The sequence below is a fragment of the Tympanuchus pallidicinctus genome, unplaced genomic scaffold, assembly GCF_026119805.1.
Source record: "Tympanuchus pallidicinctus isolate F22 unplaced genomic scaffold, pur_lepc_1.0 scaffold5, whole genome shotgun sequence".
In the NCBI taxonomy this organism is placed as follows: Eukaryota; Metazoa; Chordata; class Aves; order Galliformes; family Phasianidae; genus Tympanuchus; species Tympanuchus pallidicinctus.
Window position 1 is genome coordinate 3,363,091 of NW_026294769.1, and position 14,246 is coordinate 3,377,336.

General features: G+C 35.4%; 1 long non-coding RNA gene across 1 annotated transcript in view; it reads right to left on the reverse strand.

Moving 5' to 3' along the window:
• The window catches only part of LOC128091285 (uncharacterized), a 38,459-nt gene extending 30,025 nt beyond the window's left edge, over positions 1-8,434 (reverse strand). Inside the window, exon 1 of the long non-coding RNA XR_008211330.1 lies at positions 8,397-8,434. This is a non-coding gene — a long non-coding RNA (uncharacterized LOC128091285). The remainder of the gene's footprint in view (positions 1-8,396) is intronic.
• Positions 8,435-14,246: the final 5,812 nt, after the last annotated feature.

Genomic DNA, 14,246 nt, shown 5'->3' on the forward strand with positions numbered 1-14,246 from the left:
AAGTCTCTTTCATAAAAAAATATGAACTTTATTTGAAACAGATCCAGTCACCAAATTTTAGCATAGCACCTCTGTCATAAATTAGACAGTTTCATCTTGTTCCAATCTACATAAAGACAAATGGAACTAGAAATCAGGAGTACAAGTATCTTACTATTATCTGAAACAAGAATGTAACACTGTAATGAAATCAGCTTAGCAGATTTCAAATTGAAACACACTCTGATTTGTAAATCTTACCACAGTTGCCTCTGCTCCAAACTACATCATGGAGACTGAGAATCTGGTGTATGGGTTTTTCAGATAGAGGTAGGGCTGGGAGGATTGCAGATGAAACATTGGTGGCCCTGCCAAGCTTCTCAGATCTTCACAAGTCTGTCTTGAAGTCACACTGCTGTTGCATGAATTTATAGCAGCTACACACCTCCTCCAGATAACCATTAAGGAAAAGCATTCTTCTTTCTCTCGCTTCAAAGAATTTACTGACCAACTCATTGCTACAATTCAGAGAATCACGCTGGGTAAGTTTTGCTATTATCCCATTCAAGCACACCAATCTGTTTTGAATTTACTCCTCTTCAGGAACACAAAGATCTGTGGGGGCATTTACAAACTATCTAGTCAGCAGTAATGTTAGTTTCTGATTTCTACAACTGTGATAACAGGATAAACAGCTGGCACAAATGAGGCATGTAGCTTATAAAACACAGCATCATTTTCACTGTTTTTCAGTTTGCTGTGCAGTCAAAAACTTTATGGTTTTGGGCTGCAGCAAGAATGAAGAAGAAATGCCAGAAAAGGAATCAAACAAGTTTCTAGATGACAAGTATCCATCACTAATTTGTGTTGTAAATATCCCTTATTCAAGTGAATATGAACTCCACACATAGATGGGATTTTACTTTATTAAAATTTTTTTAGTATGAACTACTGCCCTGAACTGAACAATCTGTGAACAAGTACATAATCAGCTATCACAGTTCACTGACTTTTGAAGCTATGGTATTTTGCTTTCAATAATATGGCAGACTGTCTGATGTAGAATACTTGTCACATGAATAAATTCTCATAACAGATACACAGTACAACATTTTTTGAAACAAGTTTTAAGATAGAAAAAAAAAGAACAACATATGACAAATGTGTATAGCAAGTGACATACAAGATTTGCTTGTAACCCCCCCACCCTTCCCCCCCCCCCCCAAAAAAAAAAAACAAAACTCTCAACTAGCCCCCTGAGAAGCAGAAGGAGAGCCAAATTCCCACTCTCCTGAAAGCTCCTTCTATGACTTGATGTCATATGGTGTAGGATATCCCTTTGGCCATTTTTAAGTCAGTTGTACCAATACTGTTCCTTTCCACCTCTTTGGGCCCTTCCTTGTGAAAGGCCTTAGCTCCCTACAACACTGCTTAGTAGCAAATACAAACATTGGCATGTCATCAACTATTATCATTGTTTTCTTCCAAGAGGTAAAACATATCCTCATACTGGGCACTCTGAAGAAAACAATTCCATCCCAGCTGAAACTAAAACATAAGAAATTCCAAGCACAGAATTTATAACCCAATTTAAAAATTAATCTTTGTCATGGTTTTGCGATTTTTGGTTTTTGGTATTCCACATCATAACATCATGTAGTGCACTGAGAGTTAAAGAGTTAATATTCCAATTCCAGATACCTGCCCCCATACATTGCAGAAGTCGTGGAATCTGGCCCTTCCTGGTAAGTCCGTCTCTTATGGCCTTGCAGGAGGTGTTGGAGTGTGCTTTCCTAGCCGTACCAAGCTTATCAGGTTTGATCAGTCTCAGGAATTCTCTCTCTCATTTTATTTGATTTATTAGTCTCAATTTTCATTAGATTGTATTAAATAGTGCTATCTTGCATTCTGATACCATAGTTAGTAAAATAAGATTTCCTCAACACATCGTTGCCGCCTCTTTTTTCCCCCCTCTTCCTTGATCCCAGCTCCCATCTCCTGAACCTTTTCTCATTTCCTTCCTGTTTTGTGGAGCTGGGGGAAGCCGAGGAGCTTACTACCCCACCTGCCACAGGCATAGACTGATCTAGTTAACTCTGTGACAATTTTTGGTGCAGAATGCAGACTTTGATCCTGCTAACTCTCACAATCTTCGGAAAGTTGAGGATTTTTTCTGTCTCAGATTAAGTACTTTGATTTGAATTTTCCATCTTTCTCTCCTCACAACCTTCCAAAATTGAAGGTGCTCAAAGCAGACAAACTCCAACATTGTCATGTCAAAGCTTTTTAGAGCCCTCAAAATGTAAATGTCCAAAAAATCTTGAATTAGTTCATTTGTTCAACGAAATTTATAATGTTTATTTGCAAACTATGTTTAAGTTTAGATCATAGGGAGTTCTGCTTTTACTAATTTCAAAGTTTTACAGAGAAGTTCAACAACCCAAGCACTGCGATCTGAGATAACTAGATCAAATCCCTTAAATGTAATCAATTTTGTACGTTATGCCAATCAACATCTCTAGAAGCAATCACCAAATCTTGTTTCTAGCAGCCCAGCTGTAAGGCAGGAAGTTTTGTAGCTTCATGTACAGACTTAAAACATGCAGTTATTTTCACAAAAGACATCATTCAGAGATATTTTCTTGTAAACAATTTTCTCTGCTAGTGATTACTAGTAGTACTGGTTGGTGACAAAAGACACCCTAACTTATGCTTGATATTCTCTTGTCACCCACTTTCAGCAATAGACTGCCTTTTCACTTCCTTTATAAACTCTGTTATGACACACAAGCCACAGTGGGAGACTGCTTTCAAATCAACTGTTTTTCTTTTTTAAAAAAACTAATTGGCATATCTGTAATATGCTTTGTTCTAAGAAACAACTTTCATTCTCTCTCAAACAGAAAGGGTACGGTGCCAAGTGAAATGAATGTTCTGCCACTCCAGGTGGAGTTCAGGCCTGCTCTTCCACTCTTAGGTCCTCATGGCATGAGAACTTGTTTTCAGATCCCAGCCAGGCAAACACTAAATTAAGAGTTCTCAGCCAAGCTCATCAGCAGACAACAGGCTCCCACACAGCAGTATTACCACTTCTGCTACACTAAGCAAACGCAAAAAAGCACTGAAGCATGAAACTGCAGCAATTTATAGCTCACTTCAGAGGTCTGAACTATTTACAGTTTTGAAGAGTTGGGCCAAGTTAAAACAGGGATCATTGAGTGCTGAATTTCCCTAATGGGAGAAGAAACTTATGTACTGAATCTGTCAGTAAGCAACCTATCTCAGTCATGCAGCCCTTTTGCTTTGTGATACCATTTTGTATTCTTTTGAACCAACACAAAAATTGGTTGTAACTAATTGCGTTAGACATCTTATGGCATTTACATATTGTCAACTATTTGTACAAAATAAGTATTTTGTATATCAGAAATCTTATCCCCATAACTATAGGATACATTATCCTCACACCATAAACAAGTAATTTTATCAATAGCTTTCTAGAATTAGTATCTAGATAAACATGAAGATAATTCTCAGAACTAAATAGGTCTGTCCAAAACCTTCAGAAGAACAGAATCTCTTTAGTCTGCTCAATAGAGTAGGTACCCAAGGCCATTGTGCTTTCTAGGAGTTGTCTCTAAAACATCTTTAGATATAGTTTACGGTTGTACATATGCAGAAAGAGGAAATGAACTCTCGTTTAGTTTCCTGTGTCAGTGTTTGCAGATTACCAGCATGTTTTTAAAACACTGCCCTTCAAACATCTCTTCAAATAGAGATATTTCAAACACCAGCAAGAACAAAACATTACGACTCAAGTAACTGCTTTTAACCTATTACTTCATATTACCAGCAATTTCACTGGGGCATCAAAATTTCAACTAGTCCTACAATACATAAAAAAAAAAAAATCACGAAGTTTTCTGTGAGTAGAGAGTAGACAATCTCTCAGCATATTGTTCTTTAGTTCAGTCTTCCTTTGAGGCATTGTTCTACTAATAGTCCTTCCAGATCGTCCACTGATGACTGTAAAGCACTCATCTCTCAGACACAGGCCTTGAAGAAGCAGTTAAGACAAACTCAATTTTAAATTTAAGCAAACAGTCCATGATAAGACAAAGCCTGCAAATCAATTCTGTATTGTAAACACAAGTGCGAAGGCCATTAGAGCCATCACTAACATGCAACTTACTAAGAGGACCACCTGACTGATCTGCCAGTGAAGTAATCTTGTCACAGACAAACGAGTCAGTCACTCGCACTACCTGTAACATAACATTGTCTGCGGAGCACTTGTTTGCTTGTTTTACACCCTTAAGCACTACCAAACACTTGTGGTAAACTTGCAGAACAGAAGACCACAATGTTTTGTATGGAAGAAATATACTAGACAATGAGTTTTCTTCAAAATTAGTTTAAGACCTTGCATTCAAAAGCAAAGTTTAGAAAAATGTGAAAATGCATCCGTAGTTACCATGGTGCTAGAAGAGTCTCACAGAAGAACTATGTAAGTTTGAAAATACATGCAATGTAAGTTGTGATTAAATGTGACACCCTCACAGGCTAACTCTAGACATCTCCTACAACAAAACCTTAGGATACACTAGGTACAGCATTTTAAACAAAGGCAAGGAAGTCTTAGGCCAGCAAAAGGATACTAAAGATTAAAACAATTTAAGCAGTACTCAAAGATTAAAAAACAAGACCCTTTCCTGTAAACACTGGGGAGGTGCTAAAGAGTAATCTACTAGGCAGAGAAGTTCTAAAGAACAATCTACGTACCTCAATACCAGTACTACATGTGGGTAATCTGGAAGACCAAAGACCCTTTGCAAGAACCTCTTGATTGAACAGGAATGCAGGTGCAATGTTTGATTTAATATGCATGATAATTCTGAGAAAGGTGTGTAGGAAAAGGCAATAGCAGATAACAAGTTCTAAACTACACCACACACACACACACACACACACACACACACACACACAAAGAGTGATAGCCACAATTCAGTGGCCAGGTGCTCGATCATTTGTTCAAGCTGTGACTTCTCAGTTCCCATACAGGTGGGAACTTCGTAGAAATTGCATGAATATTCATACGGTAAACACATATGAGGGTGATTTAGCTCCTGTGTGTGTACTTTTTGGAGAAATCCTCAAGCACCCAGTAATGTAATAAAGCAGTGTTGGCTTTCTAAACTATCATTTGGTTTAGAGAGTTTTCTTTGTTATGATTTTCAAAAACAAGGCCATTAACAGAAGTGAAAAAATTGTAAAAAACGCTGGAACACTACATCATTCTGAAAATCTATTATTCAGGAATGATGAACTAAGGATGGAAAACATTCTAGGAAGAGCTATTAAGATCTTCAGAGACACAGGTTTTAATCATATGATTAATTTAGCAAATAGTGTGTGCAATAACTTCTATACAGTAAAACATGAAGGAAAGTAATTTGTACACATTAAAAACCATGCATACTCATACATAAGTTTCAAGGAAAATCTGTTCATTATTAGTAGACAATTCAGCAATTCTGTTTACTATCATACCAACAGAATGGAAAAATAAAATTTTAAAAGGCATCTTGCTATGTATGCTTTCAGGTGCTAATCCAGGAACCTACATCATATCAAATGAATAATAACATAGCAATTAAGGTTTTGGCCCAAGCTGTATTTGGGCATCTTTTCACAAGAACAGCAAACAAATCCATTTTCCCTACCATACAGTGGTGTGCAAAAAACTACTCCCAGCAAGGTAATTCTAATTAACCCACAGTTTACTTCAATGTTTTATCTCACTAATATGAAAACAAGAGTAGCATCTCTTACTGTATGACACCTAATTAAGCAGGCAAAAGTTTGTTAAGAGCCTGTAAGATATAATAATTTATTTGCAAGTTAATAGAAACAGCTCCAGAGGGCTGTAGCCAAATCCATAATAAAGCCTACATTAAATGTCTATTTAATTGCGGTAAAAGAGGCACACAGTTTAAAAGCAAAAGAAAAGAGAGAAAAAGGGACATTTACGCTGGAAAAGATGTCATCTACTTAAAAAGAAGTACAAGTAAAGATCAAAAACTAGTTATGTCTTTTAAAATAAGTTATAGCACATTGTTAATCTCACATTTATAGATTTTGTTTTTTTATTTCTTTGCTTTTTTATTTCTTCACTGTACACAAATTTTTCTGCACATTCTAAGCTAGGGTTCTCAAGTAGAAATAAGTCATTTTTTTCCCCTCAAATACACATAGTGTATTTGAGCATAGTGTATTTGAACACAAAAGTGTGCTAAACTACTTAGTTATAAACACAACACTACTCAGCTTGTAGCATGCAGATTTTTCTGGATATATCAAAAGTGTCTAGTCAAAGACACCTGAGAACTAACTGAAATAAAGATTGTTACAGAAGTAGTTGTCTTCTGGAGTTCTGTATGATTTTGATGAGGCAAAAAAGTACATTTAAGAACTAAAAAGTATAAAGGAGAGATTTTTCTCTATCATAACCCTTTCAAAACAGCAAGTTTGAAATGAAATATCTAGCAAAAAAAAAAATATATATTTGTAAGGTGTAAAAGTTTAAATAAGATTCCTGGAATGCTTTCCTATGAGTGCGAGCAAAGTCACACACACTTCCCCAAGAGTAGAATATAATGTCTGTAGGAGAATAAGTATTACAAAATCACTCTATAATTGGCTTAATGGATGTGAATATAAGGAAGCCGAAAAGTTTATCAAAAACCATGAGAAATAAAAATATTGCTGTTCTAGCATAAATTTAAAAGAACAGTAAAGATGACACAATGGACTTTCAGTCAGGCTTTCATCCTTCTCATACTTAGGAAACTTACTTCCAGGTCATTTGCATTTAGGGAGTAGGGTTTTCAACACACTTAAGTGTTGTTATCTCTTATAGAGAAAGAATGAAAAGGTTTGATACACCAGTCAAAGCCATTGTAGGACAAGACTACTGAGATATTCAGAAATAAGAAAAATACTGTTTTTTTTTCAATGGCCTTCAGAAACCTTAGTTTTGTTTGCACACACAACCTCAAATGCAAGCGCACCACTGTGGCAGATAAGATTACTTGAAAAGTTATAGTCACTTAAATTTGTACATCAGTCAGTAGAGGTAAGGGGCTTGAACTCGGTTTTCATGTATGGTCTAACTTAGCAGCATGCTGACTGAGTGGGTAAATTCAACAGATCATTACAATTGCCTCAAATATACCACGAAACACATCAAGTCATTATAAAAAAATTGCAAATGCTTGTGTATTATCCTTTGACAGTGTAGTAAGTGGTAAGACAAAGCACTCACAGATCAAAAACAAGACATCCACTTGTATGGACCCATTGGTGTTGTTCAATAATTAAAACTGAGAAGTATGATCTCACTGAAAGAAAAATGCTTTAAAAAAAAAAAAAAAAAAAAAAAAAAAAAGAAAGAAATCCAGATCAAGACACCTGGCAATGGAACAGATAAAGGATTTGAAGTGAGTACATCAAAGACTAGGGCTGCCTGTCGTCCTAAACCTTTCTGGAGATAATATAAAATATCTTTTAGAAATGGTTGGATAATTTATTAAGACAGATGCTTCAGCTGATTCAGATTATGTTTTTATGGTGTGTACTGATGATTCTATGCATAAAAAATTACATGACAATTTTTTCAACTATTTATTTCTTATTTCCCTGTCTTTCTATAAACCTGAAGTGATTAGGAAAACATAGTTTTAATGTCTCATATTAGCTTTGCTGTATCAGTTGTATATGTACTTCTCTGTGGATTTCCTGTAGTTTGAACACAATGAAAATTCCACGTCTCTATGCTATAGAACACAGCAATCCCTTACAAAGTGTTTCAAAGCACTGCAGCATTTGATTTCAGAACAGCATGCAAAGAACAGAAACAGAGTACTGGCAAATTAATTTATTTCTAATTCAGCCAATTCATCTGTGTGGCACATACAACAGAACACACTCATACCATCTTCTGCTGACATTTTACAGTTCCCTTTAGTTCACCCAGAAAGCTACCAAGCCATTTGGTGACAGATTTTTCTTCTTTATGAATACAGTACCATGTACTGAAAAGAACAACACACTATCATGCACTTCCACAACTCCCTACTATGACTTTCGACACTGTTTCTCACAAAACAAACAAACAAACCAACTACTGCAGCTTCACCAGAATTTCACCATTATTTGCGCATAATACAGAAGATATTTTCAAAGTGCAAAAGAAAGCAAAGCTCTCCTTTAGCTCTAAAGATCATCTGAAGTATTTAACGTCTGTACAATTAATAAATGCACAGTTAAAAGAGCAGTGAGGTTAGGATGGCATTTTACAGGTTTATAATTAGAAAGATTAGCACATAGAAAGAAGTAATTAAAAATGAACTACTTACCCATGTCTTAGGCTCACAGTAGAAAACCCCAAAAGGAGACATCTCCAGAAAGAAATCATTCACCTGTGGCAGTCAGCCCTTAAATGGGGGCTAGGAGAGGTAGAACCACCCCTTCTGGTCACACAAGAAATTGCCTTCACCTGCGCTCCCACTCAGTCCTCTGCTGACTCAGTCCTTGTCTGGAGTGATGAATCAGTGGTTCAGGCCATGACTGAACAGTTCTAATACAAATGTCTTTTCATTAGAAGACTTGGCAACAGTTTTTCAGCAGGTGGAAGCCAAACCCAAACACAATATTTGCTTAGATACTTTAAAAGAAAAATCTTACTCTGCTAGTGACAGTGTAACTGTTGAATAATGCCTGGGATGGAAAGAGCCAAAGCATTAAAAAAAAAAAAAAAACAACAACAACAACAAAAAAAAAAACCCCAAGGCTTAAAGATGTGTTTATGAAACTTAAATGGAAGAATTAACAGTTCCAAACATCTGGATTTCCTTTGAAAGCTGTCTATCATACTATAGGGATTCCCTACTGAGCTGTACAATTCTAGAGTTGCTATGGCCAGTACTCAGTTATTATATTTGCTGTCGTTCTAGTTCTGCTGGTGGGCCTTTCATTTCAGCCATGGAGAGGTTTCAGAAGTAAACTTTTTCTGGCTGTTCTCTACCACTATGCTGACACAGTGTCTAGGTTCTATGGGATTGACTTGAGCCTACAGATGCATGCACTCAGGCAAGCTTCCAAAAGACTTTACTAAAAATATGTCTCCCTACAATTTACTATATTATTACTGCAGAGTTAATACTAGCCCAGTTGAAATGAAACAAGCTCTACAGATAACTTGTAAAACGTGTCTACAAGGACTTTCACTGACCCTTCTTACCTTGTAGAACACAGCATCTTGGAAGGAAAAAAATAATAAATGTATGGTGAAAAGTACTAACCAGTAAGCAAATAGACTGAAAATTTGAATGTCATGGTGTAACTAGGTTCACAGAAGATGCAAACTTCTCAATTAATTCAGCAAAAGAATCTATGAACTTCAAATTTGGAATGTTTCAAGGATGTGGTGAAGCTTACTGGCCAAATGAAATATTCTCAAGACAAGATCCATGAAATATGAAGTTTTAATACAAGAGCTGCATCATTTTTTTTTTATTTATTTATTTATTTATTTATTTTTTATGTTGGCTCACAGATTCAGAGGTAGATGTTGGTAGTATCGTAGAAGAGGTTGAACTTTCCCACCAATATTCCATTAGAGTTTGTTGCTATGTGAAAGATGGCAGTAGAGGGGCAGTCTGACAAAATGGTGTCTGCCATAGAAAGGCATTCAAAGAAAAGCTGTGTCATTAAATTTCTCCATACGGAAAAACATGGCAGCCATTGATGGTTCTGGATGCTTGGTGAATGTTAATAGAGACCAAACAGTGGATGTGAGGACAGTTAGGTAGTTAGTGGTGCATTGCAACAATGTCATTGCCATCACAGCTGTGAAATAATGGGTCAACCTCCACTGGTGCAGATTTTTACTAGTGTGGCATTCAAGCTCTTGTTCATTGGTGGTGAAAATGCATAGCTAATGATGGTGATTATGTTGGAAAATAGTGTTTTGTAGCTGAGAATTTACCATATCAAATAGTGCTATTGTGCTCTGTGTATTTGTTGTAGTTTCCAAGGAAATAAATAGGAGTCCTTACTTTTGGAGCAAGATATGTATTTATATTTCTTCTTCCACTCCTCAAGAAATTTTAGGATTACAACGGTAAAATTTCTACTTGTTATTCCTTCAGACATCATTAAATAATAAAACAAAAATCAATAGTTCCACAAGCTAGCCCAAAATAATTTCAGAGAAAAATAATCAAATGCAATGGAAATATCTATTTATTAAGTTTCTTATTCATAAATGAAATCAAAACATTTTATGAAATTCCAGTTTAGTTTGTGTCTTATGTTTTCAATTTAAGAAGAAAATTGTTACTAACTGTTTTTGCACTTAAATGGAAATTAGCTTTGCCCATGTGAATGACTGCAGCAGTAAACCTAAGTAACAAGAAATGCATTGATTTTCTTCTTAAATCTGGCTTTGAAAGAAGAAAATAAAGATTTGTCATCCCTTAAGGAAGCAAATGGCCTGATTTTGTCATCAGTTGATATTTCAATCTTAACTCAGTAAATCTTAATCTTCAAAGTCAGTATTGGCTTATTAAAGAGATTCTGTAATTCTGGATGATGATGTTTCCTCTTTTCCTGTATTCGTTCCCATGAAATACGCATTGCCCTTGACACAATGGTTTTCTGTGCTTAACCTAAGCATCAATTCAATGCTATTAAATGCATGTCTAATACTAAATAAAGCATGCAGATTAATCACTTCTTATTACATGTACTGCAGTTTATTGAATCACGCCTTAGGTTTGTTTCTCTATTGAAAGAGTAGTAATTTACTGCACATGATTTGTAGTTCCTAGGCAGTGGAATATATATACATAATGCATTAAATTTAATGAATGAGTAAAGTGTTAACAATTTCTGAAATAAAAATAGTTGTGTGATCTTCAGATTTATTACTGATGACAATTATTTTCACAAGTATTTACAAGGCTTCGTAGCAAAAATGAATCATCATCAGATCCTGCATCAGTGTTTTACATTCACTACAAAATGTTGTAGACTGAATATCACTGTTAATTTGATGCTGTTTTGACTTTACTGATTAAATAATTAGAACTGAACTCTGCTGGCTTACCAGGTTCTCCTATTTGCTGATGTATCCTCTAGCTTTTGGTAGCAATTCAGACACAGTGCTTTAACTCTTATTCACACTCATGATAAGAATAAATTGTACCATGGATTGGGATTATTCATATGCTATAAGAACTGAATCTACAACATTTTCTCAAGCATTACTAATGGACAATGCAGATTAAGAATCAGAATATCTTGAAGAAATTCAGACAAAATATGGAATTTCTGGGATTCTTTACAATAACAGTTCTGTAAAATAAAAGAGTAATATCCTGTCTATTGATAAAGAGTAGATTATCATCAATAGAGGAAAAAAAAGTCAGACTTCCCAGCCTGTTTAAAAGCAACAGTATTTCTAACTATCCAGTCAAAGCTAAGAGGTATTTAATCTATAAGTTAATTGAATACATATTTTAGGATTTATTTCCTTCACTTATACTGCCACAATTGAATTAGTTGTCCTTAAGAAATAATTTGAGTAGTATTATCCAGAATTTTGAGCGTTAATTAGTTTATGTGATAGTAATAAAAAATTCTAGTACCAACTTACAATCTAGAGTTTTATTAATTCTTTCCAAAGATCCATAGCTCTGCAAATAAATTACCCCCTTCCATTTCTCAGGCTTGTTTTTACCAGAGATATGGTGAACAGGCACACTTTGAAGACTGTATACTAACACAGCACTCCTGGCACACTGGGTGAAGAAAAGATAAAGAAGGAGAGAAGAAATAGAACCTTTCCCTTCCTTTGAGATTCAGAAGAACTTTTATGCCTGATTGGATTTGGTATTAATATCAGTCACCTGGCCTCCTCAAGTGAATGTTACAGCGACAGAACCTGCTGGGAGGAAAAGATAGGAACCACACAAGAGAGCTTCCTTCAACAGTATAGTTACAGGGATTCAGAGGGAAAGAGTTGCTCAGCTGTATAGGAAAGAAGGACACAACTTTAGCAGAGTTCTTCTTGCCAAGATCCAAAGAGACAGACACAAAAAAAGCCTATCGTTTCTCTTCTTGATTGCACATCTCAGGGCTCAGGCAATATGGTTCACTGAGAAAAGTGGAAGTCTGTCTTCCCAGATCCCTGCCTCATCAAATTCCCATTTCTCTACCTCAGCTTTACTAGTTGTCAGAAAACACTTTAGAATTGCTTTATCCTTTGGATAAAGCTTTTCAGCCATGTCTTTTTTTGTGTCCATTTTCTATATGTCAAGGCAATACAAAATCTATTCTCTATTCAACGGTAACCTGAATGCCAGCTCCTATTTAACAACTCAATTTCCAATAACCATCTGAATGTGGGTTGTGGATTTTTGAAAATAAAGTATCATAAGAAGAACAGGAAGGGTCAAGTTTCCAACTTCCCATTTTGTTTTCCTTGTTTTAAACAGCAGGAGTGACTATATGCACTGAATGAACATAAATGTACAAAATAAATCCCTCTATAAAGCGTGCAATCTTGCATTTATGTCACAGAAACAGCTTTCTCTTCTGTGGCATAACTTAAAACCCTGAAGAGAGCTGATTGAAGCATTTGTCACATAGACAGACGCTGATACAATTAGCATTTCTGAGCATTGAAAGAGAAGGTTCAAGGGAAATCTCAACATGTTTAAGAAATAGATGAAAAGATAGACTCTTCTCAGAGGCAGCCACTGAAAAGACAAAGTAATACACACAGACTGGAATGCATAAAACTTCATCTAAGCGTTTTTCATTCAAAAATGAAACAAAACAAAACAAGAAACACCCTCCAAACATTTTTCTTTGACAGTGATAAAATATTAGCACAAGTTTTCTAGAGAAGTTGTGTAGCTTCTATCTTTGGATATATTCAAAACCCAGACAAGACACAGTTGTGGAAAAGCTACTCTAGCTGAGCCTACTTTGAGCAGGAACTGAGCTTAGACTAGATCATCTCCAACAGCCCCTGCCAACCTCAAAAATGAGTTTGTAACTAGCATTTCAAGTGGCTCTAGAAGACTTAATACTTAAATGAAAAGCAAACTGAAGAAATGCAGTTGCAGAAAAATATTATATTTTACCTGTCCATATTCAGTACAGTACTCCATTACTATTTCATAACAGCACATATTACTACTTTGTTCATTATCAAAACACAGTTGGGAGAAAATAAACAATTAGTTACAGTGATTTTTTTGTGTGAATTCTTATATTGTACATCTATCATCTTCTATGTAGAAGTACAGAAATACTGTGTTGCCATGAAAAAAAAAGCAATAATTTTGTTTTCTTTCGATAATTCAGGGAAGGTATTTGAAAAGGTCTAGGCAGTTCAGCAGGAAAAGTAAGGCACAGTGAAATTGAATTTCTACTTACTTTTTGTACATGGAAAAAGTAAAAATGTCACTTTGGCTAAGTTAAAAATGATCTCCCATATTGCAAAAATGTTATCAAACCAGCAGAATAAAAAAAAAGGTCAGGTTCATGACTGGATGCTTCACTTCATCTGTTTCCATGTGGACTTGCCATTTTATTGAAAATATCAAGCACATTGATCAAGGTTCCTAGGAAGTGAATTACTAGACCTGATAAGAAAAACATATCTTAAGAACTTTGACAGGAGTTGCAGCACAAGTTAATTTTTCACTACTGAACAAGAATGGCAAAAAAATCTAAACATTTTCTTCTCAAAAAGAATTATTGACAGTACTGAACTGAAAGGTGAGCTGAAAGCCATGTATGGGCATAGAAAGATCCTTTAGAAAAACAATAATAAAGTAGACCAGTATAGAATACAGCAATTGTTTATAAATATCAACCCTTTGGCTTGGGAAGTTTAATTAGTGTATTCAGATCTCATTACATTTTTGCTTCCTCTGCTTTTTTTTTTCTTTTGTTTCTGTTTTTTTCTGACAGTATGGCCTCAAGTCAGTGCAAATTAAGTACTCTGAGAGCCTCATGAGGTTTGTCTCGTAATTATTTCTTACCTTAGTATCATCTAGTTCAGCTCAAAACAACTAAGACATGTGCAAGCAAAGAACATGTTTTAAACAGTCTCATTTGAATACATTAAAATTTGTTTATGGCCATGCCTAAAGTGTCAGGCATCTGGCTCAGAAGTTATAGATAACATA